General features: G+C 37.4%; 1 protein-coding gene across 9 annotated transcripts in view; it reads right to left on the bottom strand.

Annotated features, from left to right (window-relative positions):
* Nucleotides 1-27,397, bottom strand: part of LOC138811488 (ecto-NOX disulfide-thiol exchanger 1) — a 542,054-nt gene that overhangs the window by 370,117 nt on the left and 144,540 nt on the right. For 6 of the 9 annotated variants that reach the window (XM_069999196.1, XM_069999197.1, XM_069999187.1 and 3 more), the window contains exon 4: nucleotides 9,255-9,387. The exons of the other annotated variants lie outside the window; for them this stretch is intronic. The gene's annotated coding sequence lies outside the window, so the exon portion shown is untranslated. The remainder of the gene's footprint in view (nucleotides 1-9,254; nucleotides 9,388-27,397) is intronic. 9 annotated transcript variants of the gene reach the window in all.

Genomic DNA, 27,397 nt, shown 5'->3' with positions numbered 1-27,397 from the left:
AAGACACAGGGAGCTCTCACTAACCCTTTAACCATGGACCTAGTTTCAGCTCCACAAAACAACAGTTAAAGACAATAGAGAAAACTGATATACGCTTCTTTTCAATGGTAATATGTCCATTTCTCTGCCAGATGTGATGAGAAAAGGCAGGCGCGCAAACACACACACACACACACACGCACACGCACACGCACACACACACACACACACACACACACACACACACACACACACACACACACACACACAGATCCTACCCTAGGGCTTGAACTCAGGACTTGAGTACTGTCCGTAAGCTTTTAAGCTCAAGACTGGCTGGACCTTTACCACTTGGGCCACAGCTCCACTTCTGGCTTCTTGCTGGTTAAAGATACGAATGTCATAGACTTTTCTGCCTGGCTGGCTCCTCAGATCTCAGCCTCCTGAGCAACTAGGATTACAGGTGTGAGCCACCAATGCCCTGCAGAAATAGTTCTATTTTAGTAGCAATATATCATGAGCCAGAGTTAAACTCCCAGTCATTGGAAGAAAACTATATTGTCATAAAATACCTACATATTGATTACTAACAACTAATTTATGTGTAAACACATTGCTGAGCTCTTCGGAAAAAACAACAACGATGACAACAATTAACAAAAAATGAAACCTACAAACTAAAACCAGAGTGGGAAACTTGATGCTGGGGCTTCCCTGAAAAAAATGACTAACCTACTCAAGCATCCAAACTTAGGACATTAATTAGACAAATTAAAAAGAGCCATGTGTCTAAAGTGAAGCAGGGCTGTTAGACCTGAGGCTTCTAAATTTAACTTATACTGGAAGGAATCTCAGGCTCAGTGAAGTGAACACTAGACACTAACAGCCTATTGCATAGGAAACAAATAAGTAGCCTACCTTGCTCTTGTCTGATCTCAGTTCAAACAATAATATTGATGAGGAAAATAATAGTGTTTCTTAATCTGCAACAGAAGACCAGATCTCTTTCCAGTATGGGAACCAATTTGTATTATTTGGGCTAACCAGAAAATTCCTAGGCTCCCTTACTTATGGAACTATAACCCCTCTGTACATCACCTTTACAATAAAATTTTTAGCAAAAGAAAATTCCTATGCCAAATAATTAAATAAAAACTCCTAGATCCCTCAGTCAGCTCTCTATGTAGCCCCCTGAAGCATAAACAAGTTTATTCTGGAATAAATATCCTTGGTACAAGTACTTCACAATTCCTATGAATTCATTTCAACCAATGATGAACTCACGAGTATTACCAAATGCAGATTGAGAACCAATCCCACACAGCAAGCCACCAAAACCTCAGCACTATCTGATACAGAACATAAAGTAGTTACATAGCTTAAAATGAAGAAAAAAAAACAATCTAAATGAATCTAAGACTAAAACAAACAAATGTTTGGGAACATAAAAAGAAAAAAATTAATAATGAATTCTACCACAAATAATTACACAAGAGAAGTGACTAGGAGAAAGATGTGAAAGAATTATCTAAATTGCAGTCTAGAGAGACAAAACAGAAAATGTATTTTTTAAGGCTCTGAACATGACATGGGCTAAAACAAAATTTGAAAAGAAACACATTACAACTAAAGTCAAATTTATAAAGAAACATAAGATAAAATGAAGTGTTAGTCCATTGACATAACAAAAGTAAAATTCACAAAGATCTCTGTGTGAAATATAATGAAAATGGTTGTATGTTAGAAGACAAAGGTAACCAGAAGAGAAACAAGCAGTCATCAGAAATAGAATTTTTCTTCGTCAATGGTGGGGCTTGAACTCAGGGATTAGGTGGTGTTCTTGAGTTTTATCAGCTCTACCATTTTGAGTCACAAATCCATTTTCCGTTTTCTGGTGGTTAATTGGAGATAAGAGTTTCACAGGCTTTCCTGCTGTGCTGGCTTCAACCCATAATCCTCAGACCTCAGCTTCCTGAGTGGTTAAGATTACAAGCATGAGCCACTGGCACCCTGCTACAAATAGAATTTCAAAGAAAAGGAAACATAAGTGCACAATGAACTGATGATGAGATGCTCAAATATTAATCTGGTGAATATACATCAAAGAAGAAATTAGAAAATTGTAGTTCCCATGTGTTGACAAGAACACTGAGTGTTGAGAACATTTGAAAACTTAAGAATGTGAATGGCCATACAAGCACAGAATCCAGCATTGTATATAAAGATGAACATACCCACTGACTCAATGTTTCTCGATAACTACGTCCCTGCTCTGGAGAAACACTTGTGTCTGAGCAGTACAAGGTCTGAACAGACATTTGTAACAGACAAAATACCAGCAGAATTCAACTATAAACAATTCATATAATGTCTGTCAAAAGATAATTAAAAACTTTAGGACTACAATACCATAGAATGTTTCACAGCAGTGGAAATTAATGAAGTGTCACTATATAAATCAATATGAATAAAGCTCAGGAAAACAATGTTGAGTTTAAGGAAAAAGCAAAACATGAGTCCCATCCATGTAAGACTTCAAAGGAAATGAGTACATTTCCTACAGAGCTTTGTTACCTCCTCCTTTGTTTTTCCCCTACCATCTCTTCCCTCCCCAACTCCTCCCTCCCCACCCAAGTTGTGTAAATACTCATTACCGTACTCATGTAACTGTAACCCCTCTGTACAGTATTTTACAATAAAAAATATATACAAAAAAGATGAAAAATTGTAAGTTAAAAAAAAAGACTTCAAAGGACATCTAAGCCACAAAAGAGTGTTTCAGTAGGAAACAGAAGGGAGGGAGAATCAGCAGATGGGAAAGCTTAGGTTTCCGCTTGGTTGGTAATGAGCTCGGTCTTTCACTGGATAGTGTACATAGAAGTGTATGTTTTACTAGTCTTATGATGCAAGTCCATAGCATCTGTTTGTTTCTATCTATCAAATATTTCCATAAAAATATGAAAACTCTTTTAAAAAAAAAACTACTGGGCCTGGGATTTGGTAACAGAGTACTCAACCAGCTTTTTCCTTGGCTCCCTCTACCTATATCTTCTTGGCCTAAAATGCATCTGAGTTCCCATTCATGGATGCAGACAAAGCATAGTATGATAATCATGGTTTTAATAATATATGTTTGAGGTAACTCTTCTCAAAGAGCTTCTGGGTTCAAAAGTGTAGCTGTGGTTTTGATGAACCCCCAGGGCCTCGCCTATGGGCTAGGTATGATCTTTTTGATGAAGTCTCCACCCCATACTGCACCACAACAGAGATGGCTGGGGACTGGCCTCTAGACCACTGTGCATAGGGAGGCTAATTTCTCCTGACCGTCCTAATACTCTGAATATAGTTTTCATAGTATACTGTTAGCAAGTAACTAATCACTTACCTCAGCTTTAAAAAAACCCTAAAAAATAACTAAACATCTTTTTGACTATATATTACATGTGACAGGAATCCAACTATACCAAGTGGTGTTACAGTCTAAATGTGACTTCTTGAGTTAAGTTACTGTAGGCCAGCAAATCAATATATTTACTGAAGTATTCAGTCCTTGGAAGCATCACTTATTAATGTATACTATAGTAATTTAAAATCTTGAGCATGAGACAGGTAAAAATAAGTGATTGAGTAACTTATGGGAATAATCCTTTGATTTTACTTATAGATGACTTAAAATGCCATCATAACATTTTAAAAATAAAATTGAATAACCACAGAATGGAAATAGAACTCCAGGACAAAATAGTAGCAACAGTGCTAACAGCATGATTTACTCTTGTCACTAACAGAATATCAATGTCTATTAGTATGTGATTTAAGTTAATTCCTCAAAATTAGTTTGAATGGATTTTCAACATTTTTACAACACTATGAAAATATTTATAGATTTGTCTAGGCTGAAAATGCAATTTTAATGCAAGAAAGGGAGCAAGGAAGGAAAGAGAAAGAGAGGGAAGGAGGAAGGAGGAAGGGAAGAGGGAGGGAGGGAGGGAGGAAGGGAGGGAGAGGGAAGGAAGGAGAGATGGAAAGAGGGAGGAGGGATTGGAAGGAATTAGAAGGAAAGAGAGAGAGAGGAAAAAAGAAGAGAAAATATGAATCAATTGTTTTCTAAAGACATGCTACAGCATCTAGCTAAAAAAGCTAATTTCACATAATTACATTGTATTCCAACTTACTATCCCCCAGTACAGAGGAAGGCCTCTGAAAACACTCACAGTTGTCTAAACTCTCCTCCAGTCATATTTAGATCAAGTAGAAGTTGCTTTATAAGTACTGATTTTCCAGGTACCCATAGAAAAATACTTTCAGAAATTCTTGAAGTTTTACTTTGTACCTCACATCCTTAACATTCTCAAGACTTCCAGTAACTATCATAACAATCTCTCAGCAGCAATGCTTGGCTAGTGTTTCAAACATCATCAGAAGTGTGGACTAGTTCCAAGAATTGTTCATGTACTCATGTAATTGGATTAAAATTTCTCTCATACTTATTGCAAAGAACAATGGTCTGTGGTCTGATAACAACTGCTGACTTCTACTCAATTTTCTCTCCTTCGAATTCTATACTATTCCATCACTTCTAGTACAGGGATTCTGCTGTTTTGCCCAAATTGCCCCCATAGCCTTGCCATCTGAAGGGTTCAGAAAGTAAATTGGGGATGAGTGTGAGCAGAGATAGTGAGTATCTGCCAGTAAAGTTAGCAGTAAATAATGAGAGAAGCCCTTCCAGCAATCTGAGGCAGCAGCAATATCCTCAACTTTGTTTTCTTTGCTAATCTTGTCCCCCCCAAAAAAACAAACAAACAAAAAAACCAACCCTCAAACAAAACAAAGTAGCTCTTCAGAATTCACCTTGGTGATGAAAGGAAGCAAAGAGTGAACACCACTCAGCAAGAACTGGAAAGGATTTGGACAGCCAAGCAGGGGCACCCTGAAGGACCAATTTGGATTTGTGGTACCATGGCTCTCAAGGCCATCCCTGTAGGTAGACACAGGTTATCTCTTTTGAAATTCTTCACCTGGATTACCTCAGTGGAAGGTCTTAGAGTGCTTAAAACACAATTCCCAGTTAAGACTGTTCAATAAAGGTTAAGTTTTTTCATTCCTCCTCGTTCTTTTGTCAAATCTATGAACTGTTAGATGGAGAAGTTACTGAGCAATGGGTTAAAAAGCATACCAGATCTAGACCATCCAGTAGCATCACACTGGAGTTTGGTAAGGTAGAAGTGTCCCCACTTGCATGATTTTTATACTTGGTTCATCTACAGCAAGCCTCTGTGCTTAGTTGGGGCAAGGGGTATGGAACTGCAAGGAAGTCAGGCAGAGGAAATTCTTCCAAGATGCACAGATACGCCTATCCAAGTATCTCCACTCCCTTTACAATCTGGAATGTCAAATCCAGGAATGTGGAGAATTCTTTGAATGGAGGATTTGGATTGTCAGCAAATAAGAACTTCAGTGATTAAAACAGCAACTGGCTTGAGTCTACAAACTAAAGACAACTAAATCTTTTCATACACCAAGTTAGCTAGACTATGCCTGCCTGGTATAATGATGTAAATGAAGATTAGTGTACATACAGGCACACATGTACACACGTACACTCATACACATGCATCTCCTCGAAAAGCATCTTTATATAAGGAGAATTACATTTGTATAAAACAATGTTCTTGGAAATTATAGACAACGCAGCAACAACTCTTGAATCATACTTTCAATAAGTACTTCAGTTCCACAGGCTAGATACTATTTTGGTAAGTTGTACAAAGAGGGGACTAAAACTGTCATGGGATCTAAAAAATCCAATAATAAGTGGTTAAGATGTACACAGCCCTGTATATTTCTCGATTTACCATGCCATTTAACTTTCATAGGGACCCTCAGGAGGAGGTATTATCTCCATTTTACACTTGAAGAAACAGATTGAAAGAAGCAGCTTAAGGAGCCCATGTCCAGAGATAACCATCAGTAGAGCCAACATGTATACACAGGCCTGAATCCACCAAACAATCCCAGCTGCACCATTTATTGAGAGACAGTGAGAGATGGTACATGTGGTTACTGGGTAGGTGCTGGCCTCAAGAACATCCATGCTACCAAGAAATAGTTGGCTTTCAGCTTCCAGCTGCTGGGTCATTGCTTCCAGGAGGGATTTCACTCTAGAACCCAGCTTCCTCACTCCCACCCCATCTGAGCACATGAGGTCCTAGAAGTGGCCCCATGCCACCTGAGCTGGGCCAATCCTGAATCCGCTCTCCAACTAGGATCCCTCAATACCCTGAGGTATGAGATAGTATGACCAAAGAAGGGACCCCTTAATTTCATTTTAGAATCTATTTCTAATTCACATTTGACAACTGTCCATATTTATGGGACACAGTGTGATGCTCCAACCTATGTATATATTGTGTGATGATCAAGCCAGAGTAGTGAGAATATCATCTCAAACATTCTCTATGGTAAGAACATTCCAAATCTTCTCTTCTCACTATGCTAAAATATATGTAACACACTTCTGTTAAATACACACATGCATGCAGAGAAAGAGAGAGAGAGAGAGAGAGAGAGAGAGAGAGAGAGAGAGAGAGAACAACCCTGTTATATAATAGAACACCAAACTTATTCCTTCTATTTAATGCTATCAACGCACCCACTGACCACCCCTCCCGTGTGTACCTCCCATCTCTGTAGCCATGGCTCTACTCACAACTTCGACAGGATCAATTTTGTTAGATTCCACATATTTGTCCCCCGCCCCATGCCTGGTGCATGTCACTTAACACAGTAAATTGTATCTCATTCCAATTCAATGACATAGAGCAATTCCTGCCATTCCAGAATTATATTAATTGGCAGTATCCTAAAGCTTTTGCTCAGGGAGCCCCTGGAGATGAACTCCATAGGGATCTAAAGGATTTGTGTAAACCCTTTCATTTGGCCTTAGGAGAAGCCACCCACAAGCACTGGGAAGGCTGTCCAGGGTGAGCTGTTCAGACGGTTTGTCAGAGAGCGGAAACCAGGAGGGGCAGCTTCATGGACTTCAGCTGCCTTTTCTGGGACTACACTCATAGGTAGGGGAAATCATGGGCCTCCAGAGGGGATGGCCGCACCCCCACATCACAGTGGGGCTCAGCCATCCAATGAGAAGGGAAAATAGGATCCAACTGAGATAAAGTTCTAAGGAGAATAAAATTATTCTGTGAAATAATGCCAGGTAGAAAAGTTAATGTATTTACATTTCATCTTACTGAGCTTCTCCTATCGGCTTCTTTCTCTTGATTATCTCTGTTTAATATATTCTCTTTTCTCTTTTATCAGCCAGTCACTAGGAAGAAATATAGCTGCAATAACTCTTTCTTTTTTTATGTATCGGACGTTCTCGTTCATTGTTCTTCATACACATTAGTTGAACAGTGAATGTCACTTTCTCAAGAGGAGTTGGCTGCTCCTATCATAGGCCCTATGACCTTTAGTGAACATTCTTCCATGGGGCAGAGTGCCCATAGCAAGGAGAGGTTATACTTCTTACATTCTCCAGAGGTATTTTGACTACAGATTTATTGTATAAAACACTTGGAGCAATTAAGTTCACTTGTAAAATATTCATATACAAAGACTGGGAATGTAGCTTACTGGCAGAATGCTTGTCTAGTATGTGTAAGGTCTTAGGTTGCATTTCTAGGAACGTACACACACACACACACACACACAAAGTACACAAATTTACAAAAGCAAAATAGCATTGAGAAAGGTCTTTTCTTTTTATTCTTTTTTTTTTTTTTTTGGTCAGTCATGTGGCTTGAACTCAAGGCCTGAGTGCTGTCTCTGAGCTCTTTTGCTCAAGATTAATGCTCCACTCTCTGAGCTAAGTGCCACTTCCTGTTTTCTGGTTGTTAACTGGAGATAAACAGTCTCACAAACTTTGCTTCCTGGGCTGGCTTCAAACTATAATCCTTAGATCTCAGCCTCCTGAGTTGCTAGAATTATAGGCGTGAGCCACCAGAGCCAGGCTCAAAGGTCTTCTTAAAAGCAAATAACTTTCAAGGCCATTTGTAAAGTAGTGTCTATTCTTTTATCCAACACTAGGCCAAATAGGTACTCATGCCATAGTATGAGAAAATAAAGAATTTATATAGACACTTTTAAATTCTGTAGCCTCCATTACCTGATATACTTTTATTGATTGGGTGTCTACATCCATCTGGAAGGATGCCTGAGTTTCCATCTAGAGCTTAAAAATACAAACTTCAGAAGCACAGATGTTCAACCAAATTTTCACTCATTCTCAGCTAAACTCAATCTCTGAGCTTTAAAAAGATCTACAAAACTGTTAAGGACAAAATAAAATGTCATTATCTACTCACATCTGGGCTCAGACACCATTCAAAGCATGTTAATTTAGACATTGAACATCTGGGCTGCAGAGAAAGATGCATTTAGAAGCCCGTGGCCTCTGTGACAACTGAAGCATAGTTTCCCACACAGCTCATCCACTTTTATCACCACCATGAGCCGTCTTCCTTTTTTTTTTTTTTTTTTTTTAGCAGTTTTAACACAACCATCATCATAGTGAATAATCTTTATGGGTGGAAAGTTGTTTCCTTTGGGGATGGTTCTCTTACAACTGTCCTACTTTAACCCTTATAAGTAGGGCTCATCCCATCCATTTGCACTGATGAAGTTAAATGAGTTAGGGTTTTATGGCTATTAGACATAGAAATCCTTCTTCTATTTCTGAGTCACTCAAGAGATGGCTCTGAAGGACAAAGTCTTAATGAAAATGGTGAGAATAACCCATCACTATTTTTGCTCCAAGAGTGCATCCTTTCTGTGAATTGGAAATTATATCAACATTCTGAAGGACATGCAATATGAGAATTAGTAATGATAGCATCAGTGTAGTAATACTTCCTGTGTATCAGTTATATATAGTGGGCTACAGACCCCGGTATTTTCTTCATGACCACCCATAAAGTAGGGTTATCATTTAGAGAAATATCCCTATAAGAGGTCTTTTACAGAGACTATACCATGGAGAGAGCTATCTTCATTCAGAGAATGTACCAAGAGACTGCTGTGCTGCAGGCCCAGTAACAGAAACCAATATGATGCATTAGAGCAGGTCCCTATATGGCCCCATGGAGCTTCCTGTCCAAGGTCAACAAAAGGAAACCAACAGCCAATGAGAGACCGAGGTGGGAATGGAAAACAAGAGCAAAGTCTCAGGTCTGGCCAACTTCAACCCCAAAAGCCTGGAATCCCTCTTAACTCACCTCTCCCTGTGACACACCAGGCATCAGTCCACCAGCAACTCAACTGAAATCACAGCTGAATTGTATGTTATTAACTCCTAACACACCTGTCTATTTCTAAGCCATTTCTTCAGTTGTCTGCGGAGTGCAAGGTCTAAATAAAAAGAAAAAAAAGAATTCAGTAAAGATTACGAATTCATTATTCTTTCATATTTATATGTAAACCGAGACCTATTTTACAGTTAATGTGGGAAGAGCTTTCATGGAAGTCCCACAGGAGGCGGCAGCTGTAGCCTTTTGTTAAGGCCCCTGGCAGTAAGTGCAGTAAAATAACACCTGGGTATCTAACTTCTGGTCAGGTACCCCAGGTACCAGCCTCTCTCCCCATCTGAATTTCCACATCACCCCTTCTAATCTAATCTCTGCCAATTGTTCTTCTATCCAACTCTCTGTTCTTTTCAACTTACAATGTGTGTGAACTGCCCTTCAGAGAGCCTGTCACAGGCAGGCATTCGATCAATGCAAGAATCCCAGTCTCTGAACTGTGAGCTTCCAAGCTGTTACCTAACATTTTCCCAATCCCTGCTTGTTTTCATGATCATGTTGATTTATGCAGATAGATTCTGATTTTTTTTATGGTCAGCAATCCAGCAAACCACAATCCACTACCTTCTATTTATGCACCTAGTGAGTAAGGTTTTCTTTTATGCCCATATTAGATATTAATGCCTGTCTATACTCAATAACATATTAGTTTGAGAGCTTGAAAGTTCGTTATTGTTTTTATAAATCCTTTCCACCCAAAGATTCTAATTCAGCAAAGTAGTCCCATTTGGCTACTTTTGGTATGGGTGTGTGTTTCATACACATAAATATTTGCACAGATACACAAAACCTGCCAAACTGGGTTTAAATGATAGGAGTGTCCAGAAAGACTAAAGGTTTAGTACCCATCCAAACTTATACTATTACATACTCAACATTTATTAAATGGAGTTGGGGAAATTTAATTCTCTATATTTGAACTATTCTCTTTCTTTATTGGTATATATTAATCATATAAAAGGAATTTTATTTTGATTTCCCATACATGCACACAAAGTACCTTGATCAAATTCACTCTCAGTTAGCCTTTCTTTTCCCCTTCTCCCCTCATAACCTTTTAATAGATGCATCTCTCCATGCTTAGTTTGTAGCAGTGGTTCATGCGCTTAGATGAACTGTAGCACTTTCATTTGCTTCAACCTCTGCTTATCTATATTTATATAAGTGGTTCACACTTTGGTGTGAGAGATAATGTTAGCTCTCAGTTGGGGTGTTGTGGATATAAAATTTAGCTGTCTGGAAGCTGCACTAGCAAATTCTGATGCTGATGTTAACAAGCCCAAAGATGAGATGAAAACCTAAGACTCAAATATAAAAGGCAAAGCAATCATACAGCACATGTAGCATCTGATTATTTTTCTACATGTTAACTTCACACTTGCGATTGAAAGCAGAGTTCTTTTCTTATGTGTAAAATAAACCATGTCATTTTATTTTAATGTCCTTGTTAACTCTTACTAATGCTGACACAAATAAACTAATTGCACTGAAAAGTCTTAAATTATGGCACAAGAATCATATAAATTGTGTCAATGTAAGTATTTCAAATGACCATATGAATATAAGAAAAACACCAAACCTACGCTCTTAAGGATTTCATTTATGTAAGAATGTTTTCCAAATACCTGTTGAGCCAGAGAAGAGCTACAAAAATTGGGCTTAGATTCCAATATTACTCATAAAAAATGTTTATCAGGCCAGACGCCAGTGGCTCATGCCTGTACTCCTAGCTACTTAGGAAGCTGAGATCCAAGGATCACAGGTTCAAACTCAGTGAGATTTTTTTTATTTTTATTTATTTTTTATTGTGAAAATACTGTACAGAGGGGTTACAATTACATGGGCAAGATAATGAGTACATTTCTTATCAAGCATTGGAGCCTCCTCCTTTGTTTCCCCTTCCCATCCCTTCCCATCCTCCCCCCCTGCCCCCCAACCCAATCCTCCTCCCCCCACCCACCAAAGTTGTAAAGTTCGTTTTTGACATGACAACTTGTTCTTCTCATTATTTCAACAGGTCCACCTGTATCCTTATTTAAATGACTTGTTTTTCCCCTTCCCCTCCACAAATTATACCGACATCAAATACAGTGAGAGCAGGGTTTATACTGTGGGGAAGGGACATACAAAGCAACAAAGAAATAATCTTATGAATGTGTTAGAAACAAATGCATGAAAGAAAAGAAAACATTTGAATACATATCTTAGGGTTCGTTTTCCTAACATCACCTTATCTGACCTTTTCTGCTTATCTCATACTATACTAGATATTGCAAATAAGGGAAACCATGGGACCTATGTTTCTTTGGGCCTGGCTTACTTCACTTAATACAATTTTTTCCAAGTCTTTCCATTTCCTAACAAATGGGGCAATGTCTTTCTTTCTGATGGAGGCATAGAATTCCATTGTGTATATATACCACATTGTCTTGATCCATTCATCTACTGACGGGCATCTGGGTTGGTTCCAGATCTTAGCTATAGTAAATAATGCTGCAATAAACATACTTGTGCTGGTAGCTTTAATGTGGTCTTGTTTGGAAACATATGGGTAAATGCCCAAAAGTGGGATTGCTGGGTCATAGGGGAGCTCTATGTGGAGTCTTTTGAGGAACCTCCAAACTACTTTCCAAAGTGGTTGAACAAGTGTACACTCCCACCAACAATGAAGTAAGGTTCCCTTCTGTCCACATCCCCTCCAGCATCTGTTGTTATTAGGGTTCTTGATTATAGCCATTCTAACTGGGGTGACATGGTATCTCAATGTTGTTTTGATTTGCATTTCTTTTATGGCTAGGGAGGTTGAGCATTTCTTCATGTGTCTATTGGCCATCCTTCTTTCTAGAACCTCTATGATAAAAACTTTTAAAAACTTGAAAAAGGAAATCAAAACAGAACTCAGTGAGATTTTATCTCCAATTACCCACCCAAAAGCCAGAAATGGAGCTATGTGGATCATGTGGTAGAGTACTAGCCTTTAGCAAAGAAGCTCAGGGACAGTGTCCTTTCTGTTTGAGGCCAGATCAGGCAAAGTGAAGAAGATAACACATTAAGATCAAATGATTAGATCAAAACAAAAGGGCTTTGGAGGCATTGTCCAAGTGAGAAAGCTCTTGTCTGGCATGCTCAAGACCGGTACAAAACTCCAATGTTACAAGAGAAATTAATAAAAAACCATAGATACTTTATAAAAATATTCAACAGTTCATCAATGGCAACAATTTTCATTATCTCTTTTGTGCCTCTTGAAGGGGTTAGAATAAATTTTGCTTGTCAACTGCTTAGTGCTCCAAAGGGTTCTCAAATGCCAGGATTCCTATTTCTCCCAATAATATTTCAGTACAAGATGCCCAGGAAATGGACTATTGCCCAATCCAGCTCTGTTCACCCAGACACACATGTGCATTCACATAGCTATCTGTCAGGGATGGAGGGTTACTCCACTTCAAAGAATGATCCTTCAGTATAAATGCTTAGATATTAAGTGTCAGATGCATACTGAAGTATTGGAAGGAAGAAAGTTGCAAACAAGACCCCACCACACATCTGGTTCCTCTGTGTCTGGATGTCTGAATGCATCATTCATTTCAGATTTATTTTATAATGAGAGAAATCAAGTCACAACTCACATACTCTCTAAGGGCTACTTAGATGATGATGATGAAGACCTGCAGTACTCCCTGAAGTATGGCTGATTCCCAAACCTTATTAGGAACATACATTTCTGACATTTTAAATATCTTAAGTCAGTGATTTTTTAGCCACCTGGGAAAAGTATGTTGCACCATGTAATTTAAGTTATTTCAACAGAGCAAGTACAGTCTTAAATCATTATTTCTAATGCATTCTAGCACAGCTTCTTTGGTACAATCACATTGCAAAAGTGTGCTGGCAACTACAGAATGTGACTTAAGGATTACTTGTACAGTTTGCATAACAAGCCAGCCTCTCTCTGCAGCAGGGAACTCTGCCCAAGGGCCAGACTCGCCCCTGGCATGGTACCTCAGTCTTCTTCATGAATTCCAGCAATGTCACTGCCTTCCAGCCTACTAATTCCCTGGCCTCATAAACAGATTCCCCACATGATCAAGAGTCTGGTGGCACATTCACAATACTATTTTTTCCCTTTATGCCAATCCTTCAGTTTTCTTTAGTCATTCATATCTAACTAATCATCCCAAACTCATTTCTACATGTGAATGTTAATACTGTGTTGTTAAGGAGCTTTTAATAAAGTTTTGTGGTCAGAGTTGATGAAGCATGAACATAGGAGAGGAAGCCAGGGGTAAATCATTTTAACTACTGTGGAAAAATAGTCTGAGAGAGCAGGAGGAGTCTTTTGGAGTAAGATGATGTTGGGACAGTCAGGAATGGCAAGCAGAGATGTTTCAGGCCCAGTTGACATAAGGGACAAAGCTAACAATAAAAATTCAGATTCGCCCTGTTGAGATTAAACACGTGTTCTAGTGAGTCATCAACCTCAGAGTACCATATCTGAGAGACAGTTTCTTTTTTTTAGTTTTATTTTATTGTAAAGATGCTGTACAGAGGGTTACAGTTACATGTTCAACTTTTTTTTTAATTGTATTTTTGTTTAAGTTTTTTATTTTGGCAGTGCTGGGGCTTGAACTTAGGGACTTGCCTCTTGCTAGACAGGCTTTCTCCTTTACCATTTGAATCATGCCTCCAGCACTTTTTGCTTTGGTTATATTTTAATATACGTTTTTTATTGTAAAAAATACTGTACATAGGGGTTACAGTTACATGAGTAATGAGTACATTTCCCATCAAGCATTGTTACGTCCTCCTTTGTTTTTCCCCTACCATCCCTTCCCTCCCCACCTCCCCTTTCTTGACTGAGAAAGATCAGAAAGAGAACTGGATCTAAAAGAATAGAAATAACATATTTGTTGGGGTCTCAACTATCATCAGATGTGAAGGCAAATTTTTTTCTTCAAGAAGCCTAGGAATAGAATTTGGGGTACTTTCAAAAACAACCATAGAGAAAGAAGATTTTATAGCTCATGGAAAGTTTTTGTTTAAGGGCTTTTGGTGGGTTTTTTGTTTGTTTGGGGTTTTTTAATAGATTCAAAAATTAATGCTTTCTTCCTCTAGGGGCACTTGTATAAAATTTTTAGTCTCCTAACCTATTCTTACAAATTCTTCTCAGTTTTTTTTCCACTGAGGATTTTATAACATGATTCCCAAAATGAGTCATTTACATAACAGGCACACATCCGGGCCTTCTACTACAGCACAGACTGGGTCCTGCCAACTCAGGACTAGAAACATTCATTTCATCGTGTCCCTCACTGACCTGTACTCACCTCCTCAATACCATCAATCAGGTTTACTTACTCAGAGTTAAGTAAATATTACGCCTTCTGTTATGTACTAGATCTCTTCTGAGTAGTAAAAAGGTTTATTATTTGTGAAGTAATACATATGTTGATTAGCTCAGTTTAGACATTCCAAAACACATACCTATTTCAAAACATGTTGTTTAGGATAAGTATATATAGGTTTTGTCAACGAAAAATACTCCTATAAAAATTATAGAAGCTGGGTACCCAAGGCTCATACCTGGAATCCTAGTTACTCAAGTAACTGAGAACAGAAGGCCAACCAAAGATCCCTTCTCAACTTATATTTGGGCACAGTGGTGCCCACTGGTCAACCTAAGCTACATGGGAGGCCAAGATTAGGTGGATCATGGTTCTAGGCCAGTTTAGGTAGAAAAGTCCACATTTCAATGGAAAGAAGTCCGTATTTCAACAGAAAGAAGCTGGAGGTGGTAGGTGCTGTCATCTAGATATAAGGAGAATAGATGGATTATGGCATAGATTCATATCTATCCAGCAAGTGAGAGTATCTCCAATTACCAGTGCGGAAAAGGAATAAAGGCATAGCTCAGCAACAAAGTACCTGCCTAGTAACAGAGGCCTTGAGTTCAAACCTCAATACTCGAGGTAGAAATAAAAGAATTTATTCAAGACATACAATAAACAATAAACATTTATACAAGATAATAACAGGGTTGCTAACAAGAGAACACTTTTAGTAAATATTATAATTTACTGACCCATCTTTGAAGGTAAATCATATTTTTTCAGTCAAAAATTGGTTGTTCAGAGCCAAGGCATGGTGGCTCGTGCCTGATATACTACCTATGTGGGTTGCAGAGATCACAGCATCAAGGTTCAAAGCTAGTTGGAGCACAAAAGTTTGTGAAACTTCATCTTACTCAATGTCCCAGCACATGGTGTACTTCTGTTTGCCTAGCTACAAAGAAAGTAAACAGCTGAGTGCAGGGGCATGTGCCTGTCATCCAGAGACACAAAAAACCATACGAATAGGATTGTGACCCAGGCTATCTCAGATATAAAGCAGGATCATAACTTTGCATGGGTAAAAATGGCAGGAGACATGGCCCAAGGGATAGAGCACTTGCCTAGCAGTCATGAGGCCTCTAAACTCAATCTTTAGTACTGCCAAAAAACAAACTAAGAAGGTCCTCAAAAGTCTTTCATTTATGCAATTAAAATAGCTATGTCTGAAATAGGTCCCATGTTAGTTTTAAGATGGTGACAGTGGTTCTAAAATTAGATTATTACATTTGTTGTACAACTATGTACACACAGTAAAAACTGTTGCATTATACACTTAAGAGTATATAATCTCAGTTAAGCTGTTTTTTAAAATGAATTGATCAACAACACTAAGAGTTATTTTTAATTTTTTTAAATAAGTTTTTTGTTTTCAGAATACTATACAGAGGGATTACAGTTACCTGAGCAAAGTAATGAGTACATTTCTTATCAAGCATTGTTGTCTTCTCCTTTGTTTTTCCCAATTTCAACAAAATGATCACACTTTCAGCTAGGTTAATCAAGAAAAAGAGAGAGAAAGAAGTTTCAAATATATAAAATCAAATGTGAAAGAGAAGGCATGAGAACTAATGCCACAAGATAAGGCAGGCAAGAAACTACTAATATTAAGAAAGGTAAATCAGTCATCAAAAGTCTCCCAATGAAGGGAAGTCTGGAACAGAATGCCTCCCCTGATGAATTCTACCAAACATCTGAAACCCTTCTAAATATCTGAAGAGAATAGAACATTTCCAAACTTGGTTTTTGTGGTCTACATTATCCCTGTACCAAGCCCCAACAAGAAAACTCCAGAGAAACATGGGTCCCATGGTTTCCCTTATTTGCAATAACTAGTATAAGACTAGGACAAGCAGAAAAAGTCAAAAGCTATGTACATATGACCATATAAGATGATATTAAGTGAAATGAACCCCAAGATAGGGACACAAGTGGTTTTTTCTTTCTTGCTGTTGTTTTTAACGTATTTAAAATATGCTATGTGACTTTTTTGTTTCTCTTATATGTTCTTCCCCCATGGTATAACCCCTGTTTTCACTGTATTTGATGTCAGTGCCCTGCAACTTATATATATTTTTTTCTAATTTGGGGAGGGGAAGGGAAATAACAACATGCTGAAATAAGGATACAGGTTGACCCATTGTAACAATGAGATGTACAAGGCACTATGTTGAAAATGAACTTTACAATTGGGGCAGTGGAGGGAGAAGTTGGGGAGGGAAGGGATGGTAGGAGATAAACAAGGGAGGAGGTAACAATGCTCGATAAATGTACTTATTACCTTACTCATGTAACTGTAACGCTTCTGTATAGTATTTTTACAATTAAAAAAGAACATAAAAATACCCTCCAAGACAAAACTCCAAGTAAAAACTACAGCTGCACAAAATACCAGTAGATCAGACTCAACAACACATTCCACTAAGTGGGACTTATCACTAGGATGCTAGGATGATTCAACAGATTCACATTCAATGTTATATTAGCAGAACAAAAGAAAAATCACATGGTCATCTTACATGCTAAAAAATGTTTGACCACATTGAATCTTCCATCACAAAATGAAAGCAAGCCATCAAACTACATATAGAAGAAAACACAGTAAAACCATATATGAAAAGATGACAGGCATGGGTGTGTGACAGCTCATACCTATAATCTCAGCTTTTACAGAAACAAAGATCAAGAAGATGAGGGTCTGAGGTTAGTTTGGACAAAAATGTTAGCAGAATCCCATCTTAGTCTGCAAGCTGATGATGGTAATCTGTGCCTGTAATCTCAGCTATAAGGGAGGCTATCAGATCCTAGGCAAGATCCTACCTGAAAAATAGCTAAAAATAAAAATGGCTGGGGGTGTAGCTCACATGGCCGAGTCCCATTAAATAAGTATGAAATCTGAGTTAAAACGGAAAAAGACCAGAGTTTCTGAATGGCAAAGGATATAGCTAGCAAGATCAATAGAAAGCCCACGGATTGGGAGAAGATCTTCACTAGCCATACAACGGACAAGGGTCTCATATCTAAAATATACCTGGAAGGCAAAAAATTCAATCCCCCAACAACAAATCTTCAAAGAAACAACTGCCCAATAAATAAGTGGGCTAAAGACAAAGAGAAACTTCTCTGAAGAGGAAAGAAGGATGGCCAATAGACACATGAAGAAATGCTCAACCTCCCTAGCCATAAAAGAAATGCAAATCAAAACAACATTGAGATACCACCTCACCCCAGTTAGAATGGCTATAATCAAGAACTCTAATAACAAAAGGTGCTGGAGGGGATGTGGACAGAAGGGAACCTTACTTCATTGTTGGTGGGAGTGTACACTTGTTCAACCATGTTGAAAGTAGTATGGAGGTTCCTCAAAAGACTCCACATAGAGCTCCCCTATGACCCAGCAAGCCACTTTTGGGTGTTTACCCAAATGATCACAAACAAGACCACACTAAAGATACCAGCACAACTATGTTTATTGCAGCATTATTTACTATAGCTAAGATATGGAACCAACCCAGATCCCTCTCAGTAGATGAATGGATCAAGACAATGTGGTATATATACACAATGGAATTCTATGCCTCCATCAGAAAGAATGACATTGCCCCATTTGTTAGGAAATGGAAAGACTTGGAAAAAACTGTATTAAGTGAAGTAAGCCAGGCCCAAAGAAATATAGGTCCCATGGTTTCCCTTATTTGCAATAACTAGTATATGTCTGAGTCAAGCAGAAAAGGTCAGATAAGTTGATGTTAGGGGAATGAACCCCAAGATAAGTAGTATTCAAATTTTTTTTTCTTTCATGCAATTGTTTCTAACATATTTATAAGATGATATCTTTGTTGCTTTGTATGTCCTTCCCCAATGGTATAACCCCTGCTTTCACTGTATTTGATGGTATAATTTGTGGAGGGGAAGGGAAAAAAACAAATCATTTAACTAGGGATACAGGTGGACCCATTGCAACAATGAGATGTACAAGTTGTTATGTTGAAAAACGAACTTTACAACTTTGCTGGGGGAGGGGATCGGGTCGGGGGGAGTATGGGAAGGGATGGGAAGGGGAAACAAAGAGGAGGCAGCAATACTTGATAAGAAATGTACTCGTTATCTTGCCCATGTAATTGTAACTCCTCTGTACGGTATTCTCACAATTAAAAAAAAAAAAAACAAAAAAAACAGAAAAAGACCACCCATCATACTCAAGGGTGAAAAGTGGAAAGATTTTTATCTAAAATCTAGAATGAGCAAGTATGTCCATTCTCGCCACTTTCACCCAGCTAGGCCAATTAAGAAAGAAAATAAACACACACCAACTGAAAAGAAAAAAGTAAAACTATCCATATTCTCAGGTGATACAAAGATTACATATTTATAAAATCCTAGGGATTCTATTTAAAAAAATAAGCTAGATTAACTGAACTAAACAAAGGATACAGAGACCAGCAATCAAAAATCATTTATGTTTCTATACACTAGTAATAATCCATAAAGAAATTAAGAAAACAACCCATTAATAATATCAGCAAAAAAGAATAAAATAACCAGTGAAGTGAATGGATTACACACTGAAAACTCCAAAATGTCACTGAAGAAAATTAAAGATAAAAATCAATGGAAAGAAATGATGGAAAGAGATAATAGTGCAGAAACTTTAGAGATGGAGGTAGGAATATTGAAGTCCAAGATGCTTGTTAAAGCAAAGCCTGAGACACTAACAGGAAGAAGGGAAAAAAGAAGGAAGGAAGGAAGGAAGGAAGGAAGGAAGGAAGGAAGGAAGGAAGGAAGGAAGGAAGGAAGGAAGGAAGGAAGGAAGGAACGGAGGGAGGGAGGGAGGGAGGAAGGAAGGAAGGAAAGAAAGAAAAGAAAAGAAAAGAAAGACTGGGGAGATGGATCATGTGTAGAGTACACACAATTTGAACAGGACTATACCTATTAAGAAAATTGATTCACAATGTAAAAATTCCTGAAAAATAAATGTCCAGATTTTCTTGATCTCTTTCTCTCTCTCCCCCCTCTCTCTTCTCTGCCTCTCTGCCTCTCTGCCTCTCTGCCTCTCTCTCTCTCTCTCTCTCTCTCTCTCTCTCTCTCTCTCTCTCTCTCTCTCTCTCTCTCTCTCTCTCTCTCTCTCTCTCTCTCTCTCTCTCTCTCTCCTCTTGCTGCTGTTTTTCTTTGACTCTGACTTTTGGTTTGTTTATATGAGACAAAGTCTTGCTATGTAGAACATGCTGGCCTGAAACTCACAATCCTCCTTCCTCAGCCTCACAATGCTAGGATACAGGCCTGTACCACAATGTCTAGCTTTGGTTTTATTTGATGTATTATATCCTCTTATTAGAAGTGAATTTCTTAAAGACAACATATATTTGGTTCATAAAGACATAAATGTCTATTTCTTTCATATAACAATTTTAGACTATCTACATTTAATGTAATTACAAATGTACCACAGCTTATTATTTCTTTCTCTTTGTTCTGTGTACTGTGAAGGTCTGTGTGTGACTCTCTGTGTGTGGGTGTGTGTATGTCTGTATCTGTGTCTGTGTCTCTGTTTTAGTTGGGTTAAAACTTTAGACTTCCAATTTATCTTTAATACTTTTTAGGGGGTGCTGTGGGTATGCACATATTTGTGAATATCTCATACAATCTCTTAATGTCATAATTTTGCCCACTCTAGTGGAAGTACAACTCCATGACTTATCTCCTCTATGTCTGTCAACTCTGTATCTGTCTCTTCATTAAAATGTAATTTTATTAAATACTTCATTTAGACTAGTATTATTTTCATCTCCACCATCAATTATATTTTATGAAACTCAAAAGAAGAAAAGGTGAACCCATTTAGCCATGTCTACATTTAACTGTACTCCTCCTTTCCGCCCTGTTCAAAGATTTTCCCAAAGCTATACTTTTAGGGAAAGGTTTTAGTGATTAAAACACTCAGTTTTCCATATAATTAGACTGTCTTGTTTTCTCCTTCACTCCTGATAGATTATTCTACAGGATTTAGGAATATGAATGGATCATTTTTTTTTCTCCCAACACTTGAAATATTCTGTATTACTTACTTCTGGCTTTCATAATCCTGAATGAATAATGTATTATCTCTGTCTAGTTGTTTTACCACACAGGTAAAATATTACTTTTCTTTCCCAGCTTTCAAATTTTTTTTCTTAAAAATCATTTTCGTCATTTAATTATATATAATGTCTTAGAATAAGCTTGTGTATATTCAGTTTGGGGATAGTTTCTTGAATCTATAGTTTATATTTCTTGCCAAATTTGGAACATTCTATAGCCATTTTATCTTTATATACTTGTCCATCACTGTCTATTTTTCAGTTATTCGATGCTCATACTTGATTTCACTACATCTTACTTTACCCATATGCTACTTTCAACACTAATATGAGCAAGGCATCCCAAAAACAAGAGAACAGTAAAACTATGTCAACTCACCATCTCAAAGGGGGATACAATTAAAACACCTTTCCTCAGTGAAAGCATACTGCTACTAATTCACAATTACCAGGTGTTTGGTTTTCAAAATCTGAAAATCCTGTTTTCCCTCAACAAAGTAACACATATACACAAAGGAAAAAATTTCCTCCTTATGAATATTGATGTTAGTATAAAAAGACATTTATATAGATTTGTAAAAACTTCTGATAAATTATTTGTTCACTTGTAGGATATTTGTGAAAGAAGAAAAATGAATAAAACAAATTTAAATTATATCAACTAGTTGTATAAACAATTGTTAAGGGGGAAGTAGTTTCTTCTATGGCATTTTTTTTCCTTTATATGATGGGCTCATACCATAAATGCCATTTTGAATCCTGCCTTATTCATTTAATATAATGTGTTCTCCCATCTATTTAAATGGCCTTTAAAAAAACTTGCCATTAATGGCTGTAGTAATATTCTACCTTATGAAGGTGCCATAATTTATTTAAACATACTTTTATATGATTTTAAGTTTCTACATTTTTCCATTTTTAATAACACTGCCATGCATGGTGTTTCACATAAATCTTTGACTTTATTTTTCCTCAGGGTGGACTGCTAGAGTCTGGATGACTGGATTGCAGTTCCTGGAAGCACAAGGCTCCCTCCCAGAGTGGAAAACCTTGCTGTCAGTCATGGCAAAGTTCACCCTTGCCCACAACTGAATAGAGGAAGCAGGTTCTGCGTACTCTGGAAAGCCCCTATGGGGTTCTCTTTTTTTTTCATAATGACATTTTTTTATTGTCAAGGTGACGTACAGAGGGGTTACAGTGACATAGTAAGGTAAAAAGTACAATGCTTGTCAGACTTGCTACCCCTTCCCTCATTTTTCTCCTATTTTCCCTCCCCTCTCCACCCACCCACAAGTTGCACAGATCACTTCCAACATACTGTCTTGTGTATATTGCTGGTGTACTGGTTCCTCCTTGCCCTTTGTCTCACCATTCTGTTGTTCCCCTTCCCTTCCCTAAGTCTAATACACATAAATGAAATACCAGGGTACCAAAATTAACACAGTGACAACAGGGAATATACCACAGGGGGAGAAACATACAAAATAAACAAAAAAAAATCACATAGTACATTAAAAACAACAAAGAAAAACCTCTTGTGTCATTGTCTTGGAGTTCATTTCACTTAGCATCATCTTATATGGTCATATGTACATAGTCATTAAGCTATTCTGCACATCTGCTAAGATTATCCTAGATATATACTAATTATTATTGCAAGTAAGGGAAAACATGGGACCTAAGTTTCTTTGTGTGGTTCTCTTTAGAGTATTGCGTTTCCATGCAGCTGTATGCCCAGGCATGCTGGGGCTCTTCTAGCTTACACAATGAACTATTTCCCTCTCTGCTCCTTAGAAGGGCTGTTGGCAACCAGAGAAACTGAGTCACATGAGTGTGCCGCCTGTGGTTTGAGTCTTGTTTAACTTTACTCCTGGTGTAGAAAGGACCAAAATGAGAGTAGAGCTATGATGAATGTTACAAGAAGTCTTGCCTGCTAATTTACTTCAGGACAACTAAGTAGTATTCCAATGTTGTAACAAAAGTAGTTCCTTTAAAAATAAAACTCTGGAACACAGTATTCATATGAGAGTACAATTTTATTTCTTCTCTTTCCTTTTTTTTTCTTCCAAAATTTAGGCATTATAGTTTCATCACACTATCTTGATTGCTTCATCTCTAACCATGATGTTAATAGATATTTAGGAAGCTGTCATCTTCTCCAAGTTATTTAACTGTAAAAATATGGCTTATCATAAACTACATTCTAAAATTATATCTATAAAATAAGAAGGTTTTCTACTGTCATCAAGACAAACAATAGTATCTTTGCATCCAAAGAAGCACTCGCCTAATGAGTTATTTTAAAACACCCAATTTCAATGAGCCATTTGCTTTTCTTGGAGCAGCCTTTGCAGGTAAAGGATTTACATTTTATATACTCATATCTTTGCACAATTTTCTACTGGGGTGTTAGCTGGTACTTTTTTTCTCTCCTTATGGATGTGAGGAAATCTTTAAGTACTGAAGAAATTAATGCTGTAACTGTCAGATGGTTTTTCCCCAGTTTTTGGTACTGATTTTATATATGGAAGGTATCTTCTTTACCATTTAGAGATATTTAAATGTAAGACAATTAAGAATGTCTTTTTCTCTCACATTGTTTCATTATTTTCACAATCAGGATACCTACCCAACCTTCAAATCATATACATATATAATTTAATAAATAATTATTCTTTTTTATGACCTTAATTTTTTAAAGCTTTAGTTTACTATTTTATAATAGTGAAACATCATGTTCAACAATGAATTGATTCTCCATTGGGTTTGATGTCACTGATTTTCTGTAATATTTCATATAGTGGCTCTTTTCTAGGGCTTCTTAAATTATTTACTTAAAATTAAATAATTTAATTTACTTAAAATTAAATTATTTTCTTAAAATTATTTACTAGACTCATACCTTATTAAAAAGTTTTCTCTGTTACATGACACTTATTTTTATTTACAATTTAAGTAGCATATTCTTTATTCTTCTAAATAAATATTAAAATCTATAATCTTCAAAATAAAAATTATCTTACTTTTTAAACAGTGTGGTTGTTAAAGATAATGTTTATACTAAGAAATACATAAAAAGGCATTGAACCTAAGTATCCTATGAAATGCAAAATCTGCCATATGATAAAAGAGTTTGCAGATTGATTATGGTTAGTGTGGTATAAATATAAGTAAAACTGGCATCTTATGAACCATTATTAAGAAAGAAAACTGGTAGAAGTATTTTAGAGCAATTTGTCAGTATCTATCAAGTACAAAATACAAAAATTCTACTTTTAGGAATCTGTACAATAGACATTCTTACACATACACACACAAACATACAAATATATCAGTCATTTCAATGTGGCACTGTCTGTAACAAGCCCATATTACACTCTATATTAAAGTCCATTTATAAGGGAATTATAAAATACAGGCTAATATGAAATAGGATGCTGAACAGCTATTTAAAATGTAAATAAATGTACATTATTATACAGAAAAATCTTTGAGATAAATAATTGAATTTAAAAGAAAAATTTCAGAACAATATGAACAACATAATGCTGCTTATGTTTTAAATTATCAGTATATGTCAGGGGTGGGGGAGGTATATATAGTTAGGTAGCTAGGTAGGTAGATAGATATGTAGGTAGGAAACCAGTATGTACCTATACAAAAATATTCAGGGGATACTGAAAAGGTTAGAATGTTTCCTTCTGAGGAGGGAAATAAGGTTATAGAGTTAAAAAAAATCTTAGCTCTATATGCACACGTGTGAGCGTGCACACATGCACACACACACACACTCAGACTTGTGCACAAGCCAATCTAAGGTTTGAACTCAGGACCTGTAACTTAAACTCAGGACCTGGGCACTGTCCCTGAGCTTTTTCACTCATGGCTAGTGCTCTACCACTTAAGCCACAGCTCTACTTTTAGCTTTTCATGGCTAACTGGAGATAAGAGTCTCCAAAACTTTCCTGCCCAGGCTGCCTTTGAACCATGATCCTTAGATCTCAGCCTCCTGAGAGCCTAGTATGACAGGTGTGAATTACTAGTATCTGGCTGATTATAGCTTTCTAGTCTCAATACATGTATGTTTTATTTATCTACTATAAACTTGTCTTCACATTCCATTTCTATCAGCTTTTAAATCAATACTATTCATATTACCTTTTCCTGGACCACCATTCTGGGGGACGTCTATGTTTATTCACTTGGTCTGAAAGTGTTTTATACCCAGAGGGTTCAAGACTGTTGTAGACCTCCTGCTGGCAGCACCTGGAATGACTATGTAGGACTCCTTCTGGGTCCTCCTGGTAGTGCACCTTGTCCTATACATTGAGATTCAGCTAGCATCCATCCTAGACCCAACCTAAGTGACAAAGATTTTTCTTTTGCTATTATTGCTTATTTCTCTACCTAAAACCCCCATCAAACACAAGAGTTCAAGGAAAGCCACAATCCCCAAACTCTAGGCTGGATGAGTTCTTCCTCCATCTGCTCATAAAATGGATTTTGCTCTTCCAGCACCACTCACTAAGCACAGCAGTCAATTTCTGGGAGTCACAGACAGTGGTGATATTAAAAAGAAAATTGTTGGGCTGGGAAGTTGGCTCAGTGGTAGAGTGCTTGCCTAACATGCATGAGGCCCTGGGTTCGATTCCTCAGCACCACCTAAGCAGAAAAAAGCTGGAAGTGGCTCAAGTGGTAGGGCTCTAGCCTTGAGCTGAAGAGCTGAGAGACAGTGCCCAGGCCCAGAGTTCAGCTCCTACGACCAACAAAAAAAAAAAAAAAGAAAGAGAAAAGAAAATTGTTTTAGATCAAACAACAAGTAAAAGTTTTCTAAACACCTCAAAAAGACAACACACAGGGGATAAGAGGGCTGCCTCACTTTCTGACAAGTACAGAAACCTAGAGCTGGCCCACAAGGGAGATTCCCAACTAAGCTCCTTCTGCCTTGAATCAGTGTAATTCCTCTAGGAATCCTGCAAAAGCTTATCTCTCTTCTTTTCAATGTATAATATTATTATTATGGTATTTAGGTGGAAAGTGAGAAGGAGTTAAGTCAAGTGGCTATCAACCAGAGAACACAATATACACGTTCTCTTCTAACTAGAAGTAAGATGGTATGATAATGCTAATGGGAAAAAGAGACCATTAACACCCAGACAATTCTCAGAACACCTTTCTGCACTATAGATCATGGGGATACTCCAGATTACTAATTCTGTCAAAAACCAAGAACCCCAACCCATGTGTCAATAGGGACCGCTTTCCATGGCAGTTGATTCCAAGATCAGAAACAAGAGGAGAGAAAGAAATGAAGGGACACATTAAGGAACAAGAAGAGACTAAAATTTGGATAGAAATAAAGATAGACAGAAGGACATACATACAGGAGGTGCTTTAAAATAAAACACAGGATAAAACATAAGAAAGGCTTTAAAGGAAAAAAATCTACAAATAATCAGTGGGAAAGGAAACTCTGCTGGAAAAGATATTCAGCTTAGTTTTGTTCAAACTGAAACTGGAATTTAGCACCACTAGAAAACAGGTAAACATGAAAGCTGAGGCAATGTATCACAGTTATCATTTACTCTATTTGAACAGTGCCCATTTTAAGAAACAAGATTACAACTGTATTAACAGCTCGGAATCTAGTGATATTCCCTTAAAGAAATTAAGGGAAAAACATTTTTGAAAACACTAATAGAGAACTTTTATGTCTTTTATGCAGAAATAAGCATGACACGAAGGATACCCTCTATTCTTTGCATTATCCTGCCCATGTAATTGTAACTCCTCTGTACAGTATGTTCACAAATAAAATAAAATAAAATTAAAAAAATATATATGTTCAGTTGGCATATTTCCTTCAGTCTTCATATTTCATGCAATTTCTACATGAGAGAAGTGAGAAATAATGTTCAGAATTATTCTATATAAATTATTCCAAATATAGTCACATAATATGACTCTGTTAGATGTTGGCAGTTACGAATACATAGTGAGAGAAATCAGCAAAGGATGGGTTAGAGCGAGTATGTGTGTAAGAGAGAGAAAAAGAGAGAGAGAACATGTATTTACTACAGTGGGCAAATACAAAGCTCACTCTGACCTCAATGCAGAAAGAGAGCAAGCAAGAGTTTCCAGGAACCAGGGCTACCTGGAGAGACAGGCTAACAGTCCTTGGAGAACTACCACTAATAGGACACACAGTCAACACAAATAAAAGATCTCTTGCTACAAAGGAGTTTAACAATGTCAAAGGACAGAGTTTTCTCAGAAGTTTTTCTTGTTTTTTTATTGTTGTTTGTTTGTTTGTTTTGGTCGGTTGTGGGGCTTGAACTCTGGGCCAGACACTGTCCCTCAGCTCTTCAGCTCAAGGCTAGCACTCTACCACTTGAGCCACAGCACCACTTCCAGTTTTCTGGTGGCTAATTGGAGATAAGAATCTCATGGACTTTCCTGCCCAGGCTGGCTTTGAACCTCAATCCTCAGATCTCAGCCTCCTGCATAGCTAGGATTACAGGAGTGAGCTACCAGTGCTCCACATGAAGTTGTTTTTTGTTGTTGTTGTTTCTTTGTTTTCTGCATTTCAGGTCTG

Source organism: Dipodomys merriami, unplaced genomic scaffold (assembly GCF_024711535.1).
Source record: "Dipodomys merriami isolate MVZ:Mamm:240054 unplaced genomic scaffold, mDipMer1.0.p SCAF_530, whole genome shotgun sequence".
In the NCBI taxonomy this organism is placed as follows: domain Eukaryota; kingdom Metazoa; phylum Chordata; class Mammalia; order Rodentia; family Heteromyidae; genus Dipodomys; species Dipodomys merriami.
Note: the sequence above shows the minus strand (reverse complement) of the source record. Positions and strands in the feature narration are given on the sequence as shown.